Here is a 15542-nt window from a genome sequence, read left to right on the forward strand (position 1 = left end):
ACCACTGATCCCACAGAAATACAAACTATTGTCAGAGAATACTATAAACACCACTATGCAAATAAACTAGAAAATCTAGAAGAAACAGATAAATTCCTGGACACATACACCCTCCCAAGACTAAACCAGGAAGAAGTTAAATCCCTGAATAGAACAATAACAGGCTCTGAAATTGAGGCAATAATTAATAGCCTACCAACCAAAAAAAGTGCAGGACCAGAAGGATTCACAGCCGAATTCTACCAGAGGTACAATAGGAGCTGGTACCATTCTTTCTGAAACTATTCTAATCAACAGAAAAAGAGGGAATCCTCCCTAACTCATTTTATGAGGCCAGCATCATCCTGATACCAAAACCTGGCAGAGACACAACAAAAAAAGAGAATTTTAGACCAATATCCCTGATGAACATCGATGAAAAAATCCTCAATAAAATACTGGCAAACCGAAGCCAGCAGCACATCAAAAAGCTTATCCACCATGATCAAGTGGGTTTCATCCCTGGGATGCAAGGCTGGCTCAACATACGCAAATCAATAAACATAATCCAATATATAAACAGAACCAAAGACAAAAACCACATGATTATCTCAATAGATGCAGAAAAGGCCTTTGACAAAATTCAACAGCCCTTCATGCTAAGAACTCTCAACAAATTAGGTATTGATGAAACGTATCTCAAAATAATAAGAGCTATTTATGACAAACCCACAGCCAATATCATACTGAGTGGACAAAAACTGGAAGCATTCCCTTTGAAAACTGGCACAAGACAGGGATGCCCCCTCTTACCACTCCTATTCAACATAGTGTTGGAAGTTCTGGCCAGGACAATCAGGCAGGAGAAGGAAATAAAGGGTATTCAATTAGGAAAAGAGGAAGTCAAATTGTCCCTGTTTGCAGATGACATGATTCTATATTTAGAAAACCCTATCGTCTCAGCCCAAAATCTCCTTAAGCTGATAAGCAATTTCAGCAAAGTCTCAGGATACAAAATCAATGTACAAAAATCACAAACATTCCTATACACCAATAACAGACAAACAGAGAGCCAAATCACAAGTGAACTCCCATTCACAATTGCTTCAAAGAGAATAAAATACCTAGGAATCCAGCTTACAAAGGATGTGAAGGACCTCTTCACAGAGAACTACAAACCACTGCTCAATGAAATAAAAGAGGACACAAACAAATGGAAGAATATTCCATGTTCATGGACAGGAAGAATCAATATCATGAAAATTGCCATACTGCCCAAGATAATTTATAGATTCAATGCCATCCCCATCAAGCTACCAATGACTTTCTTCACAGAATTGGAAAAAACTACTTTAAAGTTCATATGGAACCAAAAAGAGCCCACATTGCAAAGACAATCCTAAGCCAAAAGAACAAAGCTGGAGGCATCATGCTACCTGACATCAAACTATACTGCAAGGCTACAGTAACCAAAACAGCATGGTACTGGTACCAAAATAGAGATATAGACCAATGGAACAGAACAGAGCCCTAGAAATAATACCACACATCTACAACCATCTGATCTTTGACAAACCTGACAAACTTGACAAGAAATGGGGAAAGGATTCCCTATTTAATAAATGGTGCTAGGAAAACTGGCTAGCCATAGTAGAAAACTGAAACTGGATCCCTTCCTTACACCTTATACAAAAATTAATTCAAGATGGATTAAAGACTTAAATGTTAGACCTAAAACCATAAAAACCCTAAAAGAAAACCTAGGCAATACCATTCAGGACCTAGGCATGGGCAAAGACTTCATGACTAAAACACCAAAAGCAATGGCAACAAAAGCCAAAATCGACAAATGGGACCTAATTAAACTAAAGAGCTTCTGCACAACAAAAGAAACTATCATCAGAGTGAACAGGCAACCTACAGAATGGGAGAAAATTTTTACAATCTACCCTCCTGACAAAGGGCTAATATCCAGAATCTACAAAGAACTTAAACAAATTTACAAGAAAAACTCAAACAACCCCATCAAAAAGTGGGCAAAGGATATGAACAGACACTTCTCAGAAGAACACATTTATGCAGCCAACAGACACATGAAAAAATGCTCATCATCACTGCCCATTAGAGAAATGCAAATCAAAACAACAATGAGATACCATCTCACACCAGTTAGAATGGCAATCATTAAAAAATCAGGAAACAACAGGTGCTGGAGAGGATGTGGAGAAATACTTTTACACTGTTGATGGGACTGTAAACTAGTTCAACCATTGTGGAAGACAGTGTGGCAATTCCTCAAGGATCTACAACTAGAAATACCATCTGACCCAGCGATCCCATTACTGGGTATATACCCAAAGTATTATAAATCATGCTACTATAAAGACACACGCACACGTATGTTTATTGCGGCACTATTCACCACAGCAAAGACTTGGAACCAACCCAAATGTCCATCAATGATAGATTGGATTAAGAAAATGTGGCACATATATACCATGGAATACTATGCAGCCATAAAAAAGGATAAGTTCATGTTCTTTGCAGGGGCATAGATGAAGCTGGAAACCATCATTCTGAGCAAACTATCCAAGGACAGAAAACCAAACACCGCATGTTCTCACTTATAGGTGGGAACTGAACAGTGAGAACACTTGGACACAGGGTGGGGAACATCACACACCAGGGCCTGTTGTGGGGTGGGGGGAGGAGGGAGGGATAGCATTAGGAGAAATACCTAATGTAAATGACGAGTTGCTGGGTGCAGCACACCAACATGGCACATGTATACATATGTAACAAACCTGCACATTGTGCACATGTACCCTAGAACTTAAAGTATAAAAAAAAAATCTAGTGTTCAGTAGCACAATAGGGCAACTACAGTTAAGAAAAATGTATTTTATTTCAAAATAATTAAAAGAGTGGGACTGGAATGTTCCTAGCACAAAGAAATGATAAATGCTTGAGGTGATGGATACCCCAATTACCCCAGTTTGATCATTACACATCTTAGGCTTGTATCAATATCACATGTACCCCATAAATATGTAAAACTTGTGCATCTACAGCAATTAAAAATAAACAATTTTAAACAGAAATAAAAGAATACATTTATTCTTGTCATCTAATCTTTTAACTTCAATGAATACTTCCTTCTCCTTATAAACATACAGATACAGAAGTACATGTGTATTATTTATTAATTATATGAAGACACCTATGGTAAATAGATGAAAGCTTGAAACTTTATACCAAGTAAACCATTATATGAAGTCCCAAAAAGTGAATGTTTAATTGCAGCCTTTTTTTTTTTTTTTTTTTTTTTTACTCTGCCAAGGTCAATTCAAGGGTAACTTGCTATTTTGGGGATACCATTGCTCTTTCAAAGTTATAATGGTGGACTATGAATGTTCTTTTCACAAGTGTCCACTACTTCAGCTCAATATTTTATAATTTGTTTAAATAGACTTCTATCTTCAATTCTCTGAATAGGTTTCTACTCAGCCAAGTTTCCTTGGGATGACTTCTGGCTCTGACCCAAGTTCTAAGGTGCTGATAACCTATCTTACTACTCAGCTGGGAGAATTGTTCAAAAAGCTGGAGGGGAATCAGGTGATGTATTGTTCATCATCTCTCCATTTGCCTTCTTGTTAATTTACTTTCATATGTTTCTACCATACCATCTAGCTTGTGTGTGTGTGTGTGTGTGTGTTCGTTTTTACAATTTCCCCATTTAACTTATCACCAAATTTCAACTTTCTGCAGTGAATTTCAAGGCCATCTAGGTATCTGCCATATTTGCCTGGCATCCACTAGAATATTCTCTTCATGCTTATATTATTTCCTTATCCATTACTTTGTCATTCAGCTTTCAACTTGACTTCTTTTTCTTTTCTTCTTCTCATCATTCTGTATGATTTCCTCTATCTAAATTTCTGTCTATGGAATGAAGGTGAGGTTATTGTACACAGTAGAATTTATTTTTGATTATAATTTTCTTTATAAAAATGAGAATACATTAAAAAATGAAAAATAAAACACTCCCCAAAACATAATTGTTTCCTTCAAGTTTATTTTCTTGTATATGAACTTTTAAAAATCTTCAAATCTTTCCTAAGCAAACGTCTGTATAAATAATAAACAATAAATACTTTAGTAATAATATTTGTAACAGCAGTATGTATATAGTTTTCTGTAACTTTTTCACTTAACATTATGAGAAAAGCATTTTTCATGCTGACAAATAGACATCATAATTATAACTTGAAAGCTATGTGACATGCCATAATATAAACTAACTTGTTTTTGGACATTCAATTTATTTCCAATTGTTACTAGTATAAATAATGTTGCTATGCATACATTAGTAGATACAGTTCTTTCCCCTATATTTTGGATTATTTTCTTAATGTAATATCCCAGCAGCGGAATTAGTTGGTTGGAGGTACACATTTCCAAATCACCTTCCAAAAGTTGTACGACCTTTCTACCGTTGCATGAAGATGGTGGTTTTGTCATAGCCTCTTGAACATATAATGAATTAATTTCTAATGCTAGTTTAATATTAATATTATGCTGCATAGATGTTTGAACTAATCAGTTTGAGGTAATTTTGAATTTTGACCATGTTGATTTCTTCACTTTACAAACTAATCTTCAGAATGTTTACCTTAGCCAAGTAAAGTAATAACGCTAAAGAAAGAAAATAAGGCCAAATAAAGTGTTTCTACCACTTTACTAAATTTTTTTCAAAAACACTAAAGATATGGACTTGTCCATCATCTCTCTGTGGAGCAAACATCTTGTTATTCATATGTTCTCTTTTGCCTGGCTATTTTCAGGTGTAAAGCTCCATTAGGCCACCATTTCACATTTAAGTAACCTGACTAATTAAAGCTTTATCAGTTAGAGATGACTGATGTGGTATATTTTGTATAAAGACACTATAAAATCCAATATCCCTAAGCCTGTCATAATGTTTTATTATGTGAAGCACCTCAAGAGACTGGACAGATCTCTTAATTGTTCTGCAGGCATTTAAAGGTGATTAAATCACATGAATGTGATCTTTAAAACTGTGGCCATTAATTAACCCCTCCAGTGGTCACTCATATGTTAGCAATATGGCCAGCATTAGAAAGAACCAGCCTTCAATGGCATTCATATTATATTTGTAATCTCACAACAATATCTGAATCAAAGTACAAAAGAACCAGCCTTCAATGGCATTCATATTATATTTGTAATCTCACAACAATATCTGAATCAAAGTACAAAAATCATTTTTTTGTATCTCCTTATATATACCTTAGAAAGGAGAAAATGTGACTTAGGGACCTAACAGAATTATATCAGGGAGGTTTCTTTAAAGGTGATGGAGATGCTGTGTAATTTTACCATGTGTGCTAACAAAGCTGTTGATTTTCCACGAATTGTGTCACGGATGTTTCTGGAGAGAAGTAGAAGCTCTACTTTGCTCACAATGTTGATAATTTTTAATAATATGTTGATATTGTTTGATGTCTCAGCAAAGAGGAAAGATTTGTCTGATTGTTAAAGGTATGAATAATTGACAAAATTAGGACTATAGGTTAGACTACCTCAGCATCAGGAAAAAGACTCAAAGAATGCACCACCCCATATTTAATGCAAGAGAGACTAAAGATCACTTCTTTCAGTTCTTCATAAAATTTTTTTTGGGGGGAAGGTGTGGCCAACATTTTAATTCCTGCTGCTACTTCATGTCCAACACATTTAGTCAAACTTTTTATACATTTTACCAATTGCTATATTATGACCAAATCTTGAACTTCAGCAAAATAGCAAACCTATGAATAATGAACAAAGATAAATTGCTAATTATTATAATAATCATCTTCAGAACTGCTATGAAATCTTATCATGAAATGGGTACACATAGAATTTAGGAGTCCTTTTCCAATGAGGTACAAGAAGTCATACTTTGGAACCAGAGGTTCCGTTATACTTCTTGTGTGACAATTTTTCCAGAGGGCATTTTCTACTTTTTTGTCTATTTCCTGGTTAAATTCCTAAATTCAGTGGTGGAGATACTCTGAAAATGCGTGTACACAAAGAAAAGATTGTCACAAAACTGCAGTATCCCATGTCTACTCATCATCTGTGGTATTTTCCTCTGGGTCTGACAGAAACACAAAGGCCCAAGGAAGCTAAAGCATTTATTAACTACTTTGCTTCTAGACATGATCCTTACTTAAATCATTCTAAAAAGATTTATTTTATTCTTCAGGGAAGTGTATTTCACACTATGATTAGAAGAATATAACCCTCATGTTATTAACAAAGTAGGTTTACAAAGGCCACTCTGGGGACTATGAAATCCCTGACACTTCTTCAAGTTGAATCGTTCTAGAAAGACAATTTGAACAAATTCATTGACCACGTTGAAGCACCCAAACAACTTTAGTATTTGAGTGACAACTACAATTGTATAATATTCCTGTAGTTTCTAAAAGGAAATAAACATTCTTTCAGCTTATTAATCTTGATTCATTTACACATGCAACAGTTTTTAATTTAGCCAGTATGTTGTTTGACAATATCAGCCAAGCATTGTTCCACTTCTCATGAAAGGCTGAGACTATATTCTTTTTATTCCATCAAAGTGGGAGAAGAATACTTGACAACAGATAATACCTATTAAATAGTTCAACCAGAGGTTCTGCCAGACCCTCTCCTCTTCCACTGGCCTCAGTGTTAAGCAGAGAATGTGTGTCTCTCTTCTCTGGTATTTTGTTCTCTTCAGAAAGTGTTGTCACCAGTAATACACAGATAAATAGAATTCTTATTCCAAGTTTGGCTGATATCTTCACTCTGATCCTATCATTGGTTGTGCCATATTTCTCAGTAGTGTGTTTTGTTCTCACGTGAGACAGTGGATCTAAGACAAGCCCTTAGGGATGGAATGGCAAATATGGGAAACAACATCATTGGCTTTTGTTGGCCAATTTGTTTCTACAGCAAGGCCATCATCTAACACTTTAACATACTCAACATATTTTCACAAATGGATTAGTACATGGAGTGAGAAGAGGAGAAATCACTAATTTTGTGAAGAATGACAGATCAGTCAACAACATTTCTTTGTGGTCAGGAAAGGGAAATATTCCAAAGAGCTCCTTTCCTGGTACAAGGATTTACTTATCATGTGCATATTCATTATATTCTTAAATCTTATAATAGAGCCAAGGATATTCCCACTGTAAGAGCTGTAAACTGAAGTTCAAAGAGATGGTGACTCTTATCCAAAAAAAAAAGCCATCCAAAGGCACACAAGGATCACAGTTTCTTATTTTGCCACTCACCAAGTTATTTTTCTTTCCATGTGGCTGGCTTGGTTCCTATCCAAGTGAAGCAAAACCTTTCACCTAAAAAAAAAAAAAAATTAAAAAAAAAACTAGAATTTTCCAATTAACCACATTTATAATGGAGAGAAGTGATTCTTTTGAGGAGTCAAGGACTGATCTCTCCTTGAGGCCAGCTACTGGATTTGATGGAGCAGAGGCCAAATGGGTAATGACAAATTCCAGGTTTTTATGTCTTGGTTCTTCATGCACCTGAAAACATATGGCATGAGGTTCTGAGACACTGCAGTGATGACAGAGAGAACAGACATGCTCAAACTCACAGGATTTTAAGGAATGGAATGGATAGGGAGCTTTGGGAAGGACAATAGTAGGAAAAAAGAAAAATAAATGTAGTATCTGAGAAAAAATACCTTCAACTTCTACTACACAATTTGCCTTCTAAGAAAAGCAGTCTTGAGTTACAAAAGATGGTTCATGGGATGGTTCCTTTACTGGTGTATAGCACCAATCAAGGACAAATTGTAAATGAATTAAACTGAAATGGAGGGAGAAATTAAGAAAAATAAGGTAAAGGTTTAAAGAAAAGTTGATTGGTTTCCAAGTTTTCTTTAATAAGAAAAGATAAGAGAGTAGGTATCTTTTTCTTTAATAAGAAAGAGATAAGAGAGTGGGTATACTCACTCTCTTAGTTTTCTGTGTGTAAATTTTGGACAAATCACTTAATCTTCTTCTCAATAAACATTAGGTTATCTGGGGGATTCTGTAAGGTACGTTTTGACAGTAACTTAGCACAGTGCTTACCATATAGGAAGCCAATAAATATTATTTTTTTCTAGGATGTGAATCTAATAAAAACCTCATTTAAAGAAACATGTTTCTTTAACATGTTCCTCATTTAAAGATCATGTTGTACACATAGTCTATTGACGCATGTAGCTGACACTTAAAATGCACTAACAAAGATAAGACAATATCAAAATAATTATGAGATCCACTAAAAAGATGATAAATTGATTCCTGATTCTAGTTCTTGTATTATAACCCCTGAAACATGGCAGGAAATATTTTTATTTTTAATGAGAAAACAGCTTTGGATATAATTCTGGAAATCTCATAGCATATTCTTTTCTTGCAGCACTGTATCTATGGGATGCACCTACTTCACAAGCATTCTGTGAAAATTATTCAAACTTATTCATTCATATTGAAACAGATAACACATAAGTGAGACCAGTTGGACTTAGCCAGATCTTGGCTCAAATCTACATTTGGCCAAAGGAATGCGGGTCAATCATTACTAGGTTATCCAATATGTTTTTTTCAGAATAAGGCAGAAATCTTTACTGTTATGTAAAACCTAATGAGTTTAATGCTTTCTCAAACATTTTTAACACTTCATGGTATGAAATACCTGTAAAAATGCACTGAATGCAATTAGCGGGTCACTGCTTTGCAACCTCTAGTGTGACTTTATTCAAGGAACAATAAGTTTTATGGTCTTACAGTAAAATCCAACATTATCAATCATTACTATAGATGTAGCAGCAGCCTTTGGAAATGAAAGGTCAACAACTACAAATTGGTTGGTTGCTTTTGAAAGGAAATATTAATAATTCAGTTTGCTTAGTGACTCAGCATTAGTTAACTCTTCTTATTCCCAAAGATCTATCTAAGAACCCAAAATTTGTCTTAGTTACCATTAAAACTGTTATTTATTTTATTTCATTTTTTTAGATGGAGTCTTGCTGTCGCCAGGCTAGAGTGCAGTGGCGTGATCTCAGCTTGCTGCAACCTCCGCCTCCTGGGTTCAAGCGAGTCTCCTGCCTCAGCCTCCCAAGTAGCTGGGCCTACAGGCATGCACCACCATGCCCAGCTAATTTTTGTATTTTTAGTAGAGACAAGATTTCACCATGTTGGCCAGGATGGTCTCAATCTCTTGACCTCGTGATCCACCTGCCTCGGCCTCCCAAGGTGCTGGGATTACAGGCGTGAGCCACGGCACCCTGGCCAAAACTGTTAATTTTAAACTATAGTTACTGCTCACAAAGAGACACCTGGTGGGCTAATACCAATCTGCAACATATCAGCTATTGAAGAAAGCACTTTGTAACTGTAAATTCCTATAAATATTAAGTATTCTTACTACTCTTTTAGTTTTCTACGGCCACTCAAGGAGAATCTTCTAAAGAATATTCCAGCACAGCTCCATTCAGCTTACAAATTCTTCCAGCCAGTCTTCCCTAGCAGTCGTTCATATCTATTGTAACAGTTCTAGAGCAACTCCCCAAGCATCAATTGGCCAAATGCCTATTTACCAAAAATCAATGGATTGAATGATTAATTTGCTAAATTTTCTATATCTTTATAGTATGTGTTAGTATCTAATAAAGGCTTCCACTTTCAAAAAGATGGAGTAGGCATACTTTTCCCTAATCCTCCCACTAATACAAATAACAACCATGAACATTATATATAAAAGTAATTTAAGAAAACAGTGAAAGGTAAAGCAAAGATGGCAGAGTTGCTGGGGCTTTGGAATGGCATGCTGGGGAGCACCCGAGGCTTTCCTGGCACCTCATATATCCCAGAATTGAAGCTAAAGAAGCTACAACCCAGAAACATCAACGAGTGCAGACAAAGAAAAAAAAAAAAAGCCTCCACGAAGCATATTGTATCTAGTCAAGGAGACTGAAAGGAGCAGCCTAGAGAAACGGAAAACTTTTACACAACAATCTCCCTACTTCAGCCAAACACCACAGAAAAAAACTACCCATACCAGCAAAAGCCCAGCGGAGAGTATAGACTTTCATCTCAGAGTAGAGAAGCATGCCATCCCTTTCCACACGGATGTGGGTGTCAAGGGAGGACCAGTAAAGGGTCAGGACCTTCAGCCCCACCCACTGGTAACAAGGCCACTGTCCTGTCAGTGGTGTCAGTGGAAACCACGAAGTAAAATCTCCTTGTATGATATCTTACAATTGCATGTGAATCATAATCATCTCAAAATAGATTCATTTTCAAAAGTAAATTTGATAGAGAAAGACCCTTTTTTTCTAATGAGTTTTCTTGGAGAGCAGAACAAGGCATTCCTACCGCTGCAAGCCAGGGGTGATGAGTGGGAGTGTCCGGAGGCAGCGCTCTTGGCATGGATAGGCCCCTTGGTGTTCACATCCCAGACAGCAGCCATGACGCTTCCCCAAGCGGCTTGGCAGACAGCAATTGTGGGAAAGTGCAAGTTAGAGCAGGAGAAGAAGAATAGGCAGGAGCCACGCAATAACTTCAGCTGACAGTTTGGTTCATGAGGATGGATGGGCCAACCCTTTGGAGACTCCCAAAAATAACTGGGAAACACCTGAGCATACCCTCTTTGGACTAGTAGGGCTCACTTGATCATTAAAAGTAATTGTGACTTATTTTAGAACGACAAACTAGTAAGAACTGAAACATCTGTGTTTTAATTATTCCCTGTGACCTTGGCCACTAATTCATCTAGTGCTTAATTCATTTACCTAGATGAATAAATGAAATTCTTCATAAACAGTATTTCTAGAAAAAGGTAATATTATAAATACTTCAAGGTGCAGATTAATAGTTTCATTATTGTCCCCCCAAGCATTCACCAGTTCTTCTCTGTGTGTGGTATAAAGCCAGGCACTGTATAAAGGAATAAAGAAAAGGAGTTTCTGCCTTTCAGAATTTACAACTAAAGCAAAAATTAAACAAATGAAGAAATGTAGGGCAGAAATAGGCAACCACCTAAACGTTGTGTGCACAAATCCCTGCCACCACCACCAGTGGCCAAACTACTCCTCGTCTCCCCATGTCCATCTTTAGCTTCATTCCTTCCATTCCTGCCCAAGCCACCTGGGCCTCACACCCCACCTGGATCACATACCTGAAGTGGTGATGAGTAGTAGTCACTGTCCACAGGATGATTTCCTAAGGGCTTACCATGTGTCAGGTTCCATGGTAATTCTCAGAGTCATAAAGAAGAAGAAAACATGGCCTCAGCTCTCCAGCCTCGGTCAACAAATAACACAAATCAGGGTGGCTAGTGCAGCAGGACTCAACCAGACAAGGTCGAGTAGAGGCCTAAAAAAGAAAGGGAGCAGTTCAGCCACACAACAAGCATCCAATTTATGGGCATTCACACCTGCACTTATACCAACCTTTTTCCTTGAAATAATGAGACAAAATAGGGCCGTCGTTGGTGTGACATTAGGGCACCTGCCTATTTCCCAAGGAGGTTATAAAACACAAATGTTCAAACTATAAGGGACCTGAGCTATATTCCCAACTACCACTAATTTATCTGGGATGTTAAGGAAGTCCCGTGGCTTTTCTGGGTCTCATTACCTTTACATGTAAAATAAAATGGTATGCAGACCACCAAAGGCCAATCCCAGATGTAAGTCATCGCTTAATCATCACCTAAAGGGCAATCAAACCAATCATGGTTCCTCCACATTCTAGCCCAGTGAACTTGGGCAAGTCACTACCTTCCTTTGCCTCAGTTTCCTCCTCTGTAAAGTGGGCATAATAATAAGACATCTCCTAGGAGTGTCAGGAAGGTTTAATTACTATATGTAAAGTGCTTAGAAAAATGCTTAGCACATACTCAGTAATATATAAATATTACCTATTACTATTAGAAATTTTTATTATTTCAGATTTCCAATGATATTTCAGTATTTCATTTATGTTGTTAATCACCTTGATTGTAAATGTACAAAGTGTTTTGCATAATCTTTCCAATAGTATTGGGAATTCATAAATTAATTAATTAAGAGTTAGATTATGCCAAAAACACACTCCTAAAAATTAAAGTAGGTTCTTTGGAAAACCATATTATAACACAGAGGATATTATTAGATTATTTAATCATATATAAATAATACCTTTCTGACCACAAAAAAATGTAGACATATTTCCAAAGCTGGCTAACATTGAAAATGACCTGAACACCTAACTTAAGACCCACTGGCTCCTTGCTATTCAGGTGTAGTCGGTAGACCAGCAGCTCTGGCACTTGATTCAAGAAGTCTTATTTGGAGTCCAAGAATCTGCATTTCTGCAAGTCTTCTGGTGCTGCTGACGCTGCTGGTTAACAAACTTTACTTTGAGTAGCAAGGCAGTAAGATGCAGGAATCGGAATTAGACTTTAAAATAACTGAAATGATTGAATTAGTTGTACCAAAGTCCCATTAATGGACCAAATTTGGAAAAGGTCTTACTCAGCACATTGTACAATCACAATCATGTCTAAAAAGCGTTTTAGAACTTACACGGAATTCTAACATGGGTACATCTATACACATAAGAGGCTCCATATTCGTTGACATATTGCTTGTGACTTAATTTTTGTAATAAAATATTCACTGTTACAGAGATGAACTGACATAGTCTTCATAAGTGAGCACACATAATGGGAGACATATTCCCTGATTTTACCTTGGACAACTGCAGGAATATCTTTATGTAAACATGTATCACTATCACTGTGAAAGTGGGATTTCAAAAGTGATTTTTAGTGTGTTTTCTACTTTTTAAAACTTTAGAAGGGCTTGTATTCTTCCGTAAAAGATGGAAGTCCAACCCTCAGAGTGCTTTCTGTCAGAATCTTAACAGTTGTACAATGTCTAAAGATTTAAGATTAAAATTATACATATATATACATTATGCTTAAAAAAAAAAAAAAAAAAGGCCTAATCCCCAGCGGCTGGAGCATAGTACCAAGAGGCCCTACTTTTGAATGGACTTGAAATTGGAATTCAAATCTTTCCTTAAAACAAATGAAAAAATAATTCTGTTGAAATGAAAACCTAACAGTAGTGAGGCAAGAGGAGGGTGTGGGAAGAAGCGAAAAGCAAACTATTCAGTGACTGCAGCCAATCTTTACAACTGGCTCTGAGAAAAAGACCGAGACGTTCCTTGCTACAAAAGATGCAGCAAAGTCACGGCTCTCCAAGCTGCTGAGAACAGGCGATGCTTGAATAAACCCTCCTCCAAACCTTGGAAGATGTATGACTTCGGGATTTCAGAGGTTTCCAAAAATACACAAAACACAGAAAACACTTTCCTCCTTTGCCAAAACACATCGGCCCTTTGTTTACATTACGTTCTCCCTTTCTATATGTTGGAAATCATAAGACCCCTCATGGCATTGATAAGACTGATCATAGGGAAAAGCAAATGGGAGGCCGCTCAGTGAATTCTGTCTTGAAATCTTTCACACCTCTTTCCGAAATGTAAATATGGACTCAGTCCAGCTTTCCTAGTCCGAATGACTTTGGCTGAGGGCGGTTGGTATGGAAGTCATTTCCCTTCTAGGTGCAGTAGCTACTTTCCACAGACTCAACAAAGACACGAAATATCATTAACATCTGATTCTGAAAAGGTTGACAACCACTTCTTTGTTTTACTCAGCAGTCTGGGGAAAGCTGCTGCGCATTACACGATCATGAGCAAAATTATACCTATTAGGCTCTGATATGAGTATTGGAATATTTCTCTCATTTGCGCACAGCATTGAAGCTTGAATATGCCTATTGTTTTCACAGTATCCATTACATGTTTTAAATGGCATGGAAAGATCATATATGTAAACATTACTTCAGCTGAGGCTGAGTGATGCTTGGCAAAGCTAGAGAGGCTGTCTGACCTCCCTGGGCCTTGATTTCAAGGAAAGGAGCGCCAAGGGACTTTGTCAGGGGATGGCTGATGGTTACGAAAAGGAGTAAGATGGATTGACCAATGGGTGCTGCTGCATTAAAGAAGTCTGGATCCCTTCCTTTGACACACACAAAAAGCTCCAGGCCTCAAACTGGCTCCTTTATTTTGCGGCATACAGAAAGAGGATGAAAGACTTGCCTGAGGGTCTGAAATACCAAGAGGGAAGAGTCTGGAAGAAAGGGGAGAAGGCTGACTTGTTGCAGCTTCAGGATTCATGAATAAAAAAGGAGAGGGGGGAAAGGGGCCTCCAAATTTAAAAGTACTTCTAAAATAGCCATTAATAATCACATTCTCTAAGATAAAAGCAAGAATCCTAAGCTGTTTTTTTTTAAGCACTGATGTTTTTCTTACAGTCTTCAGAGTAGGAAATGGAATTAGCCTAAAAACATGAAATCAACTGATTAAGAACTCTTGAAACTTCCCAGGGTCATGAGGCACGCTGGATGGCAGCACTCGCCTCTCCTCACCATAGCAGATGTCGTGAGCAGAAACATTTCTGCACACAGGAGGTTGATGCTGTGAGCAACCTGTAATTTTAATCATTTACAGAGCTGAGTGTAAGCCTCCACCCCAAGATCTAAGTCCTGGAGCCCTGGACTCATGTTGGAATGTTTATTGATATTTTTCTAAGAGACGCTCTCAAAATTATCCTCGCATTTTACTCACCATTAGTCCACATTTAGAGAGCATTTTCTGCCTTTTTAGATTAGACTTAGATTTCCCTGATAACCAGGAATATAAACACAGGGAATAAGTCATTATTTGAAGAACTTGGGCCATACAGATAGGCAAAAAATTTCCTCTAGGCCAAATGTATACTAAAATGTTTATTGTGCTAAATAATTCTGTTTCCTTGATAGATGGCTCACACTCACTTTTAGTCTGAAAACCTGGCCTTAGGCAACCTCACAATAAGAAACTAATGGCTGTTTACTGCTGCAGAAGGCAGCAAAATTGCTTCTTTAACCCTACTGAAGTTATTCTATAACAAATCAAATCAACAGACACATTTTTTAGACATTTCTTAGCATATTGCCATGCTAAGAAACAAGATGCATGAGATAGTGTCTCCTCCTCAACCAGACTGTGAGCTTACTTACAAGTGGGCAAAGTTAAACTGTAACAAAAGATGTAAATGAAGAGCAACTATGAGATTGAAATGTGATGAGATTCCTTGGTGAGTGAGTAAAACAGACAACAGATGCTACTGGACATCAGAGACTGAAGGGGACCATCAAAGGGTCCAGGACAGGCTTTATCAAGGAAGCGAGATTTGCCCACCTATGAAATCATTGCCCTTTATAGGATTAAAAGATTTGCAATAGGTAGAGATGTTTTCCAAAACAGTATTGTAAATAGTTTTCTTTCTGTCTCTGTCTTCTTTCCCTGTAAAGGTTTTTTTTTTTTTTTCATTTTTTTCTGTTGTTTTCCTTAATAGGTAATTTTATATGTATATACTTTAAGTTCTGCGATACATGTGCA

The 15542-nt window shown here is 37.1% G+C and overlaps 1 long non-coding RNA gene across 1 annotated transcript in view; it reads right to left on the minus strand.

The window, feature by feature from the left end:
* The window catches only part of LOC134739955 (uncharacterized), a 194382-nt gene that overhangs the window by 68406 nt on the left and 110434 nt on the right, over positions 1 to 15542 (minus strand). The window contains exons 5-6 of the long non-coding RNA XR_010127117.1: positions 11224 to 11420; positions 7326 to 7388 (exon numbers count right to left, since the gene is read on the minus strand). This is a non-coding gene — a long non-coding RNA (uncharacterized LOC134739955). The remainder of the gene's footprint in view (positions 1 to 7325; positions 7389 to 11223; positions 11421 to 15542) is intronic.

This window comes from Pongo pygmaeus, chromosome 7 (genome assembly GCF_028885625.2).
Source record: "Pongo pygmaeus isolate AG05252 chromosome 7, NHGRI_mPonPyg2-v2.0_pri, whole genome shotgun sequence".
In the NCBI taxonomy this organism is placed as follows: domain Eukaryota; kingdom Metazoa; phylum Chordata; class Mammalia; order Primates; family Hominidae; genus Pongo; species Pongo pygmaeus.